Raw genomic sequence first — 16,216 nt, 5'->3', positions numbered from 1 at the left:
AAATATCTTGAAATTTAGCCAAGATTTCAGAAAAAATCGAATGTAATGCTAAACATATTTTGCATTCTGAATTTTGGATATCAAATCCTACTTTTTCAATAAATAACCATAAATGAAAGGATTGATCCGGATATTTACAATCTAATGAATGGAAAGATTTGAACGCTAAATCTATAGCATGCAAAGGTGACGTTACCGAGTAACTTATATTATTTATATAAACATAAGCGTCTTTTATGTTCTCCAACGGTCCAACAATGACTGCTACTGGCTGTAACGTACGTCCTTGCAATAACATTTCTTCACATTTGAATGATATAATTCGTTCTACATCTGTGATATTCTAAAATACGTACATAGTAAATATATGTGTGCGAAACAATGTCCCAAGTTGGCTCCGAACCTGTGGTCAGAAGGGAAGGTCTTATTCTATAATAAAATATTCAAAGCCAAAGATAAGAGGTAAAAGGAGTTTTTATTTAAATAAATAAACTGTACAAAATTTTACAATATATTTACAAAAGAACCGCTAGACTAAAATGATCGACTTCCTAGGGAATTTGTCGTCGTTAAATTCGAGGGAATTTCGGTAACCGAAGATTCCCAAGAACCCCAGAGACTAGAATTCCCCCGAAAGGAACGCGGACTTATAAACTCCCGGACTGGACAATTTCCCTAGGGTATTCCCTAGTAAAATCCCCAGCCACGGGAGGAAGCGGAGTTGGAGAAGTGGTTTTAGGGAAGGGGAAGTCCCCTTACCCTCAGCCTCCTTCTCCAAGAGCTATGGTGGCTCCGAGCCACCCCAACCCCTAGGGTGATTCTACCCCTCCCACTACCCGACTCTGTCGAGAGCCCTGGAGTTAAGGGTCGGAACACTGGGTCCGAGGTAGTCCTCGGAGGCAGTGTGGAGGGGAAGGAGAGGGTGAACTTCTCCCGGTAAGTCCCCGGAGAAATCTCCCTTACGAGGGAGGATATTGCCGCAGAGGGGTAGTCCCTTCTTGGTAGGCAGTGGGTGGTGGGTGATACTTACCAAAGTATTTGCCCGATGAGTTCGCCGGTGGAGGCGCTCTTCAAGATGCCGTTGAGGCTAAAAAGGCTTCTTCGTTGCTGCGGTTGCTGCTGCTACGCAGTCGGTTGAGCAAGGCTGAGGTGCGATGGGTCCTTATCAAGGACCCATATAAGTAATTCCGCGGCACGAAACTTGCCAGCGAGAGAGCTGCTCGTGGCGCTGGCCACCTAGTGGCCAAGCGCGCAAGCTGTGCCGCGGCCGCGACGCGCCATGGCCAGTAGACGCGTAAGCGCGCCGTGGTGAGAGATAGAGAGAGACAGATGGAGCGGCTAAACGCTGTTGTTCTAGCCGTCCTCTGTAAGCGCAATAGAGATAGGGAGATATAGCAGAAAATGTGAAATCTACTTCTCATCATTTTTGCTCCTCCCGATCTCGAACAATATGGAATAATTATTGTAATATAAAAATTCTGAATGATAAAATATGGTACCTCACTATGTAAAACAAATGCTTCTTGGCTCTCAATAATAGACGATTTACTTTTTTTGTCTCGCTTCTCCATAAATATATTATTAGAACCACCTTCTGACGAACGAAATTTCTTTTGGATGCATAAATTTGGTTTGGGAAGGTTTCAATAGATGTGCTAATAAAAAAAATATTATTACATCTAGACTCTGAAAATTAAAATAATTAAGTTTAAAAAATAAATTAGTTTTAGAAATAAAAGTTTATGCTTTTAATTTACCACAGGAAGTTATTGATTGCAACTGACGAGCTAAAACTTTGGTTTCTATATCATTTAACCGTTTCGATGTTTTAATAATATTTATTACACCTCCTTTAATAATGTTCCATCGTTTTAGTAACGATTCACCCTTGCCAGGAAATAGTTTTTCAAAATCACTATGTATCTATAAAGAAAGAAAAAATAGCAATAGGAAAAAAAACAGCTTTATTACATAAACTTTTACTATATCTGATGTGACGCTACTGGCTATCCTTAGGGATAGTATATAAGGGGATGGAGGAGTGATCCCTCACCAATCGCGTTCGCGTCCCTATAGGCGACGTCCTACAAGACCCGGGCGCCTTCGATGTACTTTGAATAATACCCGAATATTTATTTATACAGAGGGGGTTCTAACCCTCGTACGCGAATATCGGGGATGGGGTGCTAATACAATAACTCGCTAACTTCGGTTAAATTCTCTTTATTATAACGTCTGTGCTCAATACAATTCCCGATCCTTCGCACGCAGTATAACGGTGTTACGCGAGGTCCTAAATGTGGACGCGGCCTAAGTCGTGCGAACGCGGCTTAAGCCCCGATGACGTAGTAGTTAGCCCCGCGCTCGAGCCACTAGTTGGCGTTCGCGGCGGTCCCGCCGAGTCGCGCGGTACTCGCGCCTCCGGCGGATTCGTAGGCTAACCACGACGCGACGTTACGCGGATGGGTCCCTATCCCCGCGCGTGCGCGTCACCCGACGGTTATTCGCACTGACTTCGTTCCCGCGTAGGCAAACACAACAACGACCCTGATTGTTTACGTCGAGGACTCTAAGGTCGCTAGTCCTCACGATGATTATACTAAGTCCGCGGCCTTGAGCCGAATTACGGGAACGTTCCTGTCAACGGTCAACTCACAACGAATCGATGCAATCGCGAACACTTTTACTAATTCGCGCCTGTACACAATGAGATTTTCGTTACCGGCCCCACGGAATGACCACTCCGCTAGGTTGCCCGCTTACCCGTGACAGGTGAGCAGGGCCAGCGGTTCCCTATACAACCGGTTGGTGCTACGAGCCCTAAAGCCCTAGCACACCCCGGGACGTCACTGGACTTTATTACAAAACGAATAATCACCCTAATTTCAGCTTACAATTGGCTGGCTCTCTTCTCTTTCTCTCTCGTCTCTCTCTCTCTCCTTCTCTCGCTATCGCCCTTGGTGGATGGCCCGAAGGGCTAGGGCGTCCCGTCGTCTGATATGGGTTCGCGGCTCCCTGGCAGTCGCTGCACTTCTCCTGTTTTCTTTTTTCTCTGGATGGCGGCTGTCAGTGGGGTCGCACTAATTTCGGCGGCGGGGCACTAATGTGTCACGGTGTGTCACCTTTGACATCTAAATTACGTGTGTCGGGGCAGTCCGCGGGAGCAGGTAAGGCCCTGCGCCCGTCCCGCTGCTGCCCCGCTACACCCATCGCGCGACACTAGGAAGCCGAGAAGTTATCGATCCTAGATCAATACTAATCGGTTGATAACTCCCTAGTTCGTACGCGACCCGTCTATCTAGCGTTTGAGATTAGCAAAGCGCTAGATGGCAGCTATTGTAACGCTGCGGGAACGCAACGTTACACTGCATATAAAGTAAATTACCTATTCACTACCCTGATCAAGTGATAAACATCTATATAGTTTGTAATATTCGTGAACTTCAGTATGTTCCGTCAAAAATTTATTTCTACGTGCTTTAAACGTGTCACTCCAAAACAGTAATACTTTAGACCAAGGTTCGATATTCAATTTTAACCAATTTAATTTATATTGTTCATCATCTGTAAATTTCTAAACAATTGATGCATTCAAAAAAATAATATATATGTATAAATTTTAAGATATATACATATACAGGGTGTACCACCGAAGGCGCACCAGCCTCGAAATGACCGTAAGAGGACGGATAGCGCGTGGTGGGGGTCGACGCATAACATTGGACGGAGTTAGATAAAGCGCGAGTAATAGATGGAAAGGCAGGGTTATACGCTCCTATACGCTTTGCCTATGCCTTCCCCCCTCCCCCATCAACGCGACACCAATAGTCACAGTCTCTCTCTCTCTCTCTCTCTCTTCTCTCTCCCCGCCGTTTCCATTTCTTTATTTTCATTTACCCAGGAGGCGTTTTCGTCCTTTTCTTCTGTCAAGTCAATTCTTGCGGATTACTAAACACATTAATTTTTAGCATAAAATTGAAAAGCGTTAGCAATCTTTCTCACACCACCTTGAGGTAGATAGCTAGGCGCGTTTTTTTTAAAGTGGTTTCCTCCGGAGGCCTAATCCACTGAATAGAGCTAGCCTATAAATTCTCAAAACATCCCCCTCTTTGTTGAGAACAGAGGTTAGCTCTTCGACATCTTAATCCATTCGACTACTTTTTGTGGGGACACATAAAGCGTTTAATGGAAAATCAGCGTGAGGGTAGAGTGATGGAGGTTCGTGAAGAAATCATTGCGGCCTTCAGAACAATCACGCCGGACATGATGAGACGAGCAACACGCGACATAATTCGAAGAGCTAACCTTTGTTCGCAGCAAAAGGGGGGATATTTTGAGAATTTCTAAGCTAACTTTACTTTGAGTTATCCAGTGGATTAGGCCTCCGGAGGAAACCACTTAAAAAAAACGCGCCTAGCTATCTACCTCAAGGTGGTGTGGAAAAGATAGCTAACGCTTTTCAATTTTATGCTAAAAATTAATGTGTTTAGTAATCCGCAAGAATTGATTTGATAGAAGAGAAGCACGAAAACGCCTCCTGGGTAAATGAAAATAAAGAAATGGAAACGGCGGGGAGAGAGAAGAGAGAGAGAGAGACTGTAACTATTGGTGTCGCGTTGATGGGGGAGGGGGGAAGGCATAGGCAAAGCGTATAGGAGCGTATAGCCCTGCCTTTCTCCATCTATTACTCGCGCTTTATCTAACTCCGTCCAATGTTATGCGTCGACCCCCACCACCCGCTATCCGTCCTCTTACGGTCATTTCGAGGTTGGTGCGCCTTCGGTGATACACCCGGTATATATATAGTATATACCATTTGTGCTTTTGAAATATTAAGAATAAGATATGTTCTGTCGTAACGCAGCTGATCAATATTAAGCATTAAACTGATAAGAAGAGTCAGGACAGTAAATGAATTATTTTATATGTTACACGTATTTTTAAAATGTAAAATGTGACATTTAAATTTTAAAGTATGATGTTTGTGTAGGTTTTTTTAAAGTTTAAAAAGAGAAAGTATTAGTTTTTTCGGTTATATTAATGATGGGGCCAGTAGAGTTATAAAGTAATATATAGTATGAAGCTGAAACTAGCAGGCAAAACTACCAGACAAACGCTAGCGAGCCAGGGCCGAATAACTGGATGGGGGTAATAGGGGCCCGTCGATAATAGGCAAGGAAATAAAAAGCGCATATTTATCCACTAAAGTTAAAAACAAATTCATTTTATGCGACTTTAAATAGGTACTTGTGTGGAAATTTGTCTAAATATGCAAAAATTTAGAAACATAGATAGGTTAAATTTCTATTAATTCACAAACAACAATAAAACCACTCGCCAATTAATAGAAAACTTCAAGCACCCTCAGCTCCTCCGAATCTTCTATTTAAAGAAACAAGATCTAAAGAGTAGCCAGAACTCTTTCTACTTTTTTTTTATTGTTTTTCTAAGACGAAATCCGGATTTTCACTGATTTAACGTGAGAATAAAGGGTAAAAACACTCGTCCATTAATAAAAAAATTTGTATAGCTCCTGTTTATAATGGTCTATTAGAAGGAGAAAGAATGAAACAATATCGTGAATTATTTCTATTGTTTACAATATTTTTATTTATGATCACAATTTTACTCTTTTGTGTAACACAAAATATTAGACCTGATCTTACATTTCATAACGATTGAAAAAATTATAGGGTCCTAACAAATTCATGTAGCATATTGAAAATAGTGTAGGACAAAATGACTTCTTTTTATTTAAATTTTTATGAATGTTAAGTATTCTTCTTATATATAGTTTTAATTCGTTTTTAATATATACACACTCAATAATTGGGGCCGAAATAATAATAATCTTTCGTTTGAGTTGACCACCAACAACTGGCAAAGCTATAAATTCTTTTATCACGTTATCATGCAGATAATTATTAAACTGTGCGACATGAATTCCTGCTATTGTGGGGAAGACACAATTTTAACAAGAAATCATTGCAAAGGCACACAGACTTTACTTATAAAGAGCGCCAGGCTCATAAACCTTATATGAGCCAGTCTGAGGCTTGCCGGCTTGAGACTTTTCAAGGACGTGGCATGCTGTGAAATTAAAGTGGATTCTCTTGGAAAAATACTAGTACACAATAGTAAAAATTAAAAATAAAAATTATATTCTATAAATGCTCTGCCTATCAATTTACAAGTATAAAGTTAAGATAACTACACAGTTATAAATGGGATTTCTCCCCAAATCTACCGTTAAATTTATAAAGACAAGAGCAATGAGATTATAATTATTTACAAGAAAATATCTATATATAAATAAGAAATAACAGAGTGAATATTAGATAATACTGAGGAGTTGGATCAATCGTATGACTCTCAGTCCAGGCATGAACAATTCCAACTGGACAAAAGACCCCTTTCAAGTTTATCCAGCGCTAGCCCTCCACGAACCTAATTACTTGCTGCACTATCCCTGTAGGAAATATATAGCACAAGCGAAAAGGTAACACCAGGTCAAGTAAGGCGTAGCCAAGTCCATCAATATCTAAATCATCACTAAGAAAATTACATAACTAGGGTTGTCCGCCGGAGTCTCGGAATCTGCTGTTTTAATGTGCTTATGCACCAAATTTATTAACCTTATGTTATTTTAATATAATTTCAAAACCTAGTCAGGAAACAATTGATTGAAATCAAACTATGTACAAGTATATAAGTAAAGAAAAAAATTAACAATATATATATATATATATATGGCATTAAGGCCTAAATCCTGTCATCGTACAGGCTATGGAATCTATTGTTACGTTAGGCGCTGCGTCAGCAAAGCGGCGTAGCTCAAATGGCTCCCAAATATAATTGGGTCAGGAGAGACACTGCTGAATTGCGTTAACAGAGCCGACGATACAATCGAAACGTCGGTCTTCGAGCGGCGAAAGATCGACAAGGTCAGCGGGATTCGTGGTAATTTAAATAGAAGAGAAAAAGTCTCTTCGTTTGAGCTCAGATTTGTCTGACTGGCAATGATATTTCGGCTTGGTCTTACGGTTCAGCTTGTTGTGTAGTGGCAGTGGTTGTCGTAAGATGTAGGCTAATTTCTGGACGGCCGTGGTCGTTGTAAGAGATTGTAGGTTTTAAATCGTAGTGAGTTTATTTCTAAAGTTCGCGGATGTACGAGTTACAATTAAGACTTAGACTACCAGCACTTCGTTGGCCGGGCGAAGAAAGGTGTTGAGCTATCTGCTCCGTAATGCTCGGACGCGACTCGCGGCAGTGAGATGCACAGGATAACTGAAATTTGGTTGGTCGGTGCGGATTATAAATGCGAAAATTTTGGGGGAGGTGGTGCAAGACCTCCTGTGTCTCGCAACACCTTCCAGCCTGCGTCTCACTAGGTCGGGTCGTTGATCGTCGTCCGAGCATTGACTCACCCAGCCGGGAATTTCGGGTGTCAGCATTGAGCAAAGATCTCGAGCTTCGTGCTCCGCTAAGTGACCGGAAGTCCCGGTGTCGAAACAGCCAATTCAACACTTTTCTTATAATTTCTTATTTCTAGCTATTCTACTTATTACTAAAATAACCTATACTGGGGTTGGAAATACAGGGAACAGACCCCTACGTTACACCTCCCCCCTTAAATGGGACATTATCCCAGGCGGGTTAATGTTCCGCTGAAAAAGAAAATCACAGGGGTCGGTTACCTGTACCTTTCCTTCACAGAGATAAAGAGTCTCGGCGATTAAAGGGCGGCCGTGGTGCTGGGACGTATTGTAGCATGGGTATGTGCGACGCCATTTGGACCGGTGGGATGCTGACATCACATGCTGGTAGCATCGGGGTTTGTTCAGTCTGTGTTGTTGGTGGGCTCTGAACCGTGATGGCAGTGGTTACCTTTTCCAAAGTCCCAGCGCCGGACGCCCTTAATTTTACTATTAGAACTACGCTTAAGGCTATAATGATGAAAAGGAGAGTCCCTGATGAAGCGTAGGTAATGGTGTGAGATGTTTGAAATAAGTCGTCCTGGCGTTGAAGGTCCTGGGCTTGGTGCTCGATGTCCTTGAGGGCTATGCTATTGGAGCTGTGGGCCCAATCCGTGAGGGGCTGCTGCAGGATTGGATGGATCTGGAGTAGTTTCTGCAGTGCTGGTTTCTTGGGAGTTGGTAGCAGCTCCAGTAGAGGTAATGATGTTAAAGCCTCGAAGTGTTCTGTGCGCGCTGAGGAGATGGTATGCAGGGCCTCTACGCGCACGGTATTTGTTTCTGCTCGACATCCCGGTTCCAGGCGAAGAATACCATTTCCTGTAAGGATTTCCGAATCCTGCATCATTCCCTCACAGTCTACTCGGAGATCCTCTTTGGATGCTAGGGAGTAGAGCCAACTTCCCGGGGTCTCCAGCTGGGTCCAGTAACTGCCCGAAGAGGCTGCCAGACGCACATCGCACTGGTCCCAATTTGTAGCCTTGTGATGTAATAGGAGGCCTACTTCGCACTCCTGATTGAAATGGATCGGCCGGAGCGGAGGGCCGGACGGGCACAGGAAGATGGTTTTCTTGTGAAAGCACGGTGCCAGTTGGGCTCGGGAGAGGAAGGAATAGTATTTAGCAGGGGAGGAGACACAGAGGTAGGGTTGGGATGGTTGGATGAACATGGATAAGGTGTGAGGGGAACCTCGAGGATGATGATCATGGTGAGTTCTGGTCTTAGATGAGTTGCAGAGGTTGGCGTTGTCGGTGTCCCTTGTCTTGGTGGATAGTTGATCGAGGGTTGTAGCTGGAGCCAGCGGATCCGCTATTATGGGCCGGCAAGACTAAAGGTTTGCCTAACCCGGAAGGTTAAGGGCTAAGTCGTTGATTTGTAAAGAAAGAGAAAACTGTTTTGGATTGTGAGCTGTAACAACAGAAGGGGTTTGACTTAAAAACAAATAGAGTAAATTTAAAAAATTTTTTTTTTTTTTTTTTTTTTACGAAAGAATATGGGCTGGTTTTAGCTTATCGAGATGTTTAGTGAAACGTTTCCCGTCTTCGGTTATCAGAACAGCGTTATGCTGAGGTGTCACGGCGTCGATTCGGTAGGGACCAACGTAATGGGGTTCGAATTTATGTAGTCTAGGTTCTTTCAGCACATAGACTAAGTCTCCAGGATGAAATGTCACGGGATTAACTTTGCGGTCATAGTATTCTTTGGATTTTTCCTTCGCTTTGATTTCCCGTTCGCGAGCGAGTTCTTGAACGACCTGAAGTTGTTGTTTTAGCTCGGTGGAATAGGAGTCGAAAGTAGGTAAGTCTTCAACAGGACCTACCGCTAGGGGTGAGCCAGCTTTCCTGCCATAGACAAGTTCGTATGGGGTATACCCGGTTGCTTCATGCACGGAGTTATTATAAGAATGCATGGCGAAGGGTAAGAAGTGGTCCCAGTCGCAGTGCCGCGGGATGGTGTGTCTGACGTAGTCGATGAGTACTATATGGCTACGTTCTAGAGACCCGTTGGTCTGTGGTCGATAACCTGATGTTGCGAGGTGCTCTATATCAAAAAGCCGGGTAAGGTGTTTTATCAGCTTGCCTAAGAAACTTGTACCACGGTCAGTGAGTATAGCGCGTGGTTTTCCATGCAAGGTAATGAAGTGACGAGCGAACGCATCGGCGATGGTTACCACACGTATATTTGGAATGGCCACGGCAAGGCAGTATTTGGTGAAATTACACTGCATAGTTAAGATATGTACATTTCCCGAGGGTGTGATGGGCAAGGGCCCTACAGTATCCAGAGCTACTTTATCGAAAGGTATGCTGGGAGTATCCGTGATAAGCATGGGCAGGCGAGTTTTAACCCTTACTAGCTTCTGCTTTTGACAGTCTTCACAAGCTCGTACTACGCGTTGTACGTCCTTGTGTAACCCCGGCCAGTCGTAATGTTCCCGAATTCTGTGGTATGTCTTTGTCACTCCCTTATGGCCCCCAATGAGGCCTCCATGATAGTCTAAGATGATTTGTAGGCGTACAGATGCGGGGGGCTCTATTATGTCTCCGTTGCAAATCGTTATCTTCGTGGAAGAGTCCAGGAATGTCTTACTCAGCACAGAGCTCAGGTAGCGACCTGTGACTCGGCACGCGCCAATTTTAAACGGAGATATGCGGAAAGACTTTAAATCTAAAGATTTTACTTGATCGTACAGGGTCTTCAGGGCTAGACCAATTTCATCGTGGCTTGGAGAGAGACGTTCGTGCTGGTGTGTTAATAGCAGAAGGATGAAGTGAGTTTTATAGGGAAAAGTATGTGAGGAGTTCGGGACTAGGGAAGTCTTCCGCACCTCCTCCAAGTCTAATCTTCCCGTTTCTATTAGCATACGACTGACGGCGTCTTGAAAGGTGCAATCACTGGCTATCAAATGAACTAGATGGTCGGGTTCGCGAGCCAGGGTGAAGGGTGTTATACTGATATTGTTGTTATAGGGTGGTGGTCGTCGGTCGCTGGGAGCCGGGGCAGGCTCAATGGTTTGTAGGTCAGCATTCAGACTGACGTCAAATGAATTAGGGATTGTTGGTGAAATCTTAGTTGTGTTCACGACGGTGGTATTTAGTTCTGTTTCGGAGTCGGTTTCTTCTTCGCTATCCTGGTGAATATCCTGCGGTAGCATGGTAGATCGTGCAATGGGCCTCAATCCTGGTAGTCCGGATGGAGAGTGTGAAGAATGGGGAGGGGACATAGCTTCAAGTTGATCAATTTCTTTGCCGGGAGGCCCACTCTTGTCCAATTCGCGTTCGGGGCTGGAGCTAATCTCCTGTAGGTAGCTTATCTCCTTATCGTTGAGCGGTGTAAAATCTTCTCCGCTGGTTTCAAGCAGGATGCTCGGTTCTTCTTGGTCGTCTAGGTCTAGATTATCCTCGAGGGTTACTTCATGCATAAGGCTCGGAAACATGGAGGGTCTAGCGGGGACCTCTTCTCTGACAGGGGACTCTTCATCGGAGGACTCTGCCTCGTCGGACGTGTCAGGCTCGGCGTAGTTGACGCGAGCGCAAGTCCTTCGAGGCCGAAGATCACGGATTCTTGAACCTAGCGTGGAAGGGTCGGGCTCGGGTTTCTTAATCTTTGGAAGGTAAAGAGGATCCTTAACTACTAAAGGCAAAGCGAGAGGTACTGGATTGCGCGAGAGCGCGTCAGCATTTTCGTTCAGGCTGCCCTTTCGATAAATGATTTCGTAATCAAATTCTTCGGTACAGAGTTTCCATCGTTGTATGCGGTTCGTTGGGTCAATGGTCTTGCTTAGCCATACTAGTGGCTGATGGTCGGTAACCAGGGTAAATTTTCGTCCATAAATGTAATGTCGGAATTCCTTCAGGGCATAAACTGCAGCAAGCCCTTCTTTCTCTGAGGTTAAGTATCGAGTTTCGGGGTCATGTAGAGTTCGAGATGCGTAGGCGATGGGGTGATCTTGGCCTAGCTTGCCTTGGCTTAAAATGGCTCCGATGGCGTAGTCTGAGGCATCGCACGTCACAATGAAGGGTTCTTGAAAGTTTGGATAGGCTAGTACGGGAGCTTCACACAGTTTATCTCTTAAGTCTTCGAAACTAGCTTGGGTTTCCTCGGTCCATTTAAAGGCGACCCCCTTTTTTAGGAGACGAGTCATAGGCTTAGCTCGTTCGGCGAAGTTTGGTATGAATAGGCGGTAGTAACCTGCCAGTCCCAAGAACTGCTTGATGTTGGTAGCGTTCTGGGGAACCGGGAATTCTCGCACGGTTTTGAGCTTTCCAGGATGTGGTTGTACTCCATCGCGGCTGACTATATGCCCAAGGTAGGCAATTTGGCTTTTGAGGAATTGACACTTGTCAGTCTGTAGTCTGAGGCCGTGCCGTCTCAGTTGATCAAATAGTTGGCGGCACATATCCACGTGTTCGTCGATGGTTCTCGTGAACACTATGATGTCGTCAAGATAGACGAGCACACTCTGTCCTTGTAATTTAGCGAGGACCTGGTTCATCAATCGCTGGAAAGTGGCCGGTGCATTCTTTAAACCAAAAGGCATGCGAGTATATTCATAATGTCCCTTAGGTGTAGAGAAGGCGGTCTTTGCTTGGTCTTTAGGGTGCATTCGTATTTGATGGAAACCGCTGGCGAGATCGAATACGGAAAAGTAATTAGATCCTCCTAGCTTATCCAAACTATCGGTGATTATTGGCAACGGGTAGGCGTCGCCCACGGTCTGTTCGTTAAGTTTTCGGAAGTCCGTGACTAGGCGCCATCTTTTGTTCCCTTTTAAGTCCGGAGCCTTTGGTACGATCCAGAGGGGAGAATTATATGGTGATATAGAGGGGACTACTATCCCGTTCTCGATCAGGGCATTGACTTGTTTCTGCACTTCCTCGTGCAAGCTCTGCTCGATGGGGTATTGGCGGACCTTGAATGGCCGTCCACCGGGTGTGTTGATCTCGTGTGGAACTCCGGTGCGATCCTCGGGATTTGGCTTGTCACCCTTTATGTAGAAAAGGTCCGAGTACTCCCGGATGAGCTCGCGCACGGGAGAATGATCTTCCGAAGAAGGGCTGTCCAGCTCTCGGAAGTAGGTCTCTAGTTGGTGGATCCTTTCGGATTGGTTCAGGGGCTCCGGGAACCCAGGCTCGTACTCATAGGGCAAAGGACGATGAACCACTGCCTCAGAGTGAGAGGGGGGTTCGGCTTCACAATCGAAGGGCCAGGGAATGGTGGTTGGATCCTGGGCTACACACGCGGAAATTGACGGTGTTCGCGGGACTTCAACCGGTTCTCCTTGTTTTATATTCTGCATCGTGTCAGCATTTTTGAAGCGCAATGGGTGAATGGGTCGATTTTCCGTAACCAGAGTGTACATCGTGTATGAAATTTGAGCTCCGGCTTGATTAAGGAATGGAGCTCCCAATACGCCGACATAAGGCAATGAGAGATAGGGGACGATTTGAAAAGCGTAATTGTCGTCGTTAAGACCAAGATCGGTAGATCCTATAAATGCAGTGACTGAATGTAAGTCCTGGACTTCTTTTATGTCCGGCGGTGTCCGAGGAGTATCTGGTCGTAGAAACTGGGTCTGGATTATGTTGACTTCACAGCCAGGATCACATAGGAATGTTCCCTCGACGATATTCAGCTGCGGTACGTTTTTGAGGACTACAGAGATGGCGGGGGTGTAGTATACCCGAGGTTTGGGGTCCCGGGGTTTTGGATTGGCCATCGGGGTTGGTCTCCGGAGGAGACTGATGGTCGCGATTTGCTCAGAGGGCTCAAAGACGCGGCTTTCAGTCGAGCCTAGGCGGAGTTTAAATCTGCTGGCTCTTCTGTAGCTGTCAAATTGGCAATTACCGGCCCCGAGGATCTGGATACCGATCTGCAGTTGGCGAGGACGTGACCAGGTCGTCGACAATGTGTGCAGAATGCTTCGGGATTATAGGGGTCTCTAGGCCGCGGAGGTGCGGTAGGGGCCATACCCGACGGCGGATGACAAGGGCACACCGGGTACGTGGGAGTGGTGACAGGTAAATGATACGAAGGAGAGGGAGCGGAGATGGGGTAAGGAAGGGGGGTTTGTGGATATCTCGGAACAGCTGGATACAAATGCGGGGAAGGACTAGGATAATGAGCCGGGTAGCTGGAGTAGGCGGATGAGGCCTTCCTAACCTCGCGTTGTGTTATGTGGAAGCTAGCCACACGAGCGTAATCGAAAGCGTCTCTCAATGTACCGGGCTGTCTGTGTGCCACTGCTACAAACAGATCTTTGGTCAGCCCATTGAGGAAATACTCTACCACCTGTGCCTCATGTGTTTCACGGCAGGCATCAGCGGCTACTCTCCCGAATGTGCTCTTGAAGGCAGCCAGAAGGGCTGTATGCAATTTTCCGGTACGTCCTATATAATCATGGACTGGTTCATTGTGTCCCATTTCGAGGGCCCCTAACTGAGTGACAAGGGAAACATAAGTCTGGGGAGGGCTAAATTTGGCGCGGAGATGTGCTATAAACTCTCGGAAATCGGCGAGGTTTAAGCCCGCGATACTAGTTCGTGCCGGACCCGTGAGTTTGGCCTTCACGACCGGTAGGATTTCGGCCCGACAAGCATCGGACATCGCGGAATATCCATTTTCGAGACGTTCGATAAAGTAATTTAGGTGCTCGAATGAACCGTCGAATTCGGGTACAGAACTCAGGATAATGGCCGCCTCCCCCCTTGGGGAGTACGGCCCCGAGGTGGTGTTTAAGCCATCCGCGACCTGCGTAGTGTTGTTAAGGGCAGAATACGATGGGTTATGCGTCATGGTGGAAGGTGGAGATCGGACAAGTGAATGGTTTGCGTTGAAAGGAGATGGAGGTGCACTGCCTTGTAGGACAGTGGGTGGCGGCATATGGGATGCCAAATGTAAACGAAAGATAAATGATAGTACGAATTGCTGTCAGCAAATCAATGGCTCATACCAAGAGTATATATATGAAGAACAAAAAAAAACTCGAGGAATCCCACCGCTGTCACCAGTTTGTTACGTTAGGCGCTGCGTCAGCAAAGCGGCGTAGCTCAAATGGCTCCCAAATATAATTGGGTCAGGAGAGACACTGCTGAATTGCGTTAACAGAGCCGACGATACAATCGAAACGTCGGTCTTCGAGCGGCGAAAGATCGACAAGGTCAGCGGGATTCGTGGTAATTTAAATAGAAGAGAAAAAGTCTCTTCGTTTGAGCTCAGATTTGTCTGACTGGCAATGATATTTCGGCTTGGTCTTACGGTTCAGCTTGTTGTGTAGTGGCAGTGGTTGTCGTAAGATGTAGGCTAATTTCTGGACGGCCGTGGTCGTTGTAAGAGATTGTAGGTTTTAAATCGTAGTGAGTTTATTTCTAAAGTTCGCGGATGTACGAGTTACAATTAAGACTTAGACTACCAGCACTTCGTTGGCCGGGCGAAGAAAGGTGTTGAGCTATCTGCTCCGTAATGCTCGGACGCGACTCGCGGCAGTGAGATGCACAGGATAACTGAAATTTGGTTGGTCGGTGCGGATTATAAATGCGAAAATTTTGGGGGAGGTGGTGCAAGACCTCCTGTGTCTCGCAACACCTTCCAGCCTGCGTCTCACTAGGTCGGGTCGTTGATCGTCGTCCGAGCATTGACTCACCCAGCCGGGAATTTCGGGTGTCAGCATTGAGCAACGATCTCGAGCTTCGTGCTCCGCTAAGTGACCGGAAGTCCCGGTGTCGAAATAGCCAATTCAACACTTTTCTTATAATTTCTTATTTTTAGCTATTCTACTTATTACTAAAATAACCTATACTGGGGTTGGAAATAAAGGGAACAGACCCCTACATTACACTATAATCCAACTCATCTTAATAATAGTTAACTCTCCTTATTGGAAATACTAAACTATATGAGAACCAAAGGGGAAAGCTCTGTATCTGTCTCCTGTAATTGGAGTTGGACTCGATAACACTTCCTACATAGACCTGCTACGCCCCACCAAGTCTGGAGCCACCAAGTTAATCACAGAGGAATATTATTAATTAAACGTTGAGCCATAATGCCAGTGCTCAACGCTTACCTTCATGCAATAAATAGTGTAACAAGGTACAAGCCAGGCATGCACAGCAGTGTCAAATTTAAGGTTAAGAGTGGTAGATGGAGTGAAGTCCCCAATTGAACCTCTTGACAGTTTCCAATTCCCTGTCTATCCTCCTTCCTTCCTTCTTAGTATATCGAATCCAGTCTCGGGGTCCACTTACATGGGTATCCGAACTTGATTAAAGCTTTCCTTGGATTTTCCACAGAGATACGTCCTGCCTTGATGACTGGTAAAAGCGGTGTGTCCGCGCCTAAGGCCCCGCTCGACCAGGCGGTCGCGGCAGCTGTGCGCGGGGCACAGCGCCGCCACACGGGATCGAGCGCAACCTCATCTAAGCGCGGCGCTTTTAAAAGTAGAAACAAGTTATGTATAAAGCAAGAGAATTTGCCTTGTTACAATACTCATCGAAACCTTTCCGATATCTACCATTTTGAATTGTACTATCCTTGTCGATCACTAGAAATCCGTAATCATGGTGCCAGCACTTTGAACACAATTCATTGAATTTTTCAAATGACATATCCGTGTTTACATGATCGTTATAAATACATTTTAAATTAGTACCATCTTGCTTAAAGATTATGAGAAGATTTGCATTATCACGAATCATGTGTTTAGGAATTTTAGCATAAGTCTGGCAGAGGTAGAAGCAGTC

Source organism: Prorops nasuta, unplaced genomic scaffold (assembly GCF_024137725.1).
Source record: "Prorops nasuta isolate Cenicafe-Biocafe unplaced genomic scaffold, Cenicafe_Pnas_1.2 PNAS00001, whole genome shotgun sequence".
NCBI lineage: Eukaryota > Metazoa > Arthropoda > Insecta > Hymenoptera > Bethylidae > Prorops > Prorops nasuta.
The sequence above is the reverse complement of the archived record's forward strand: the minus strand, read 5'-3'. Positions refer to the sequence as shown.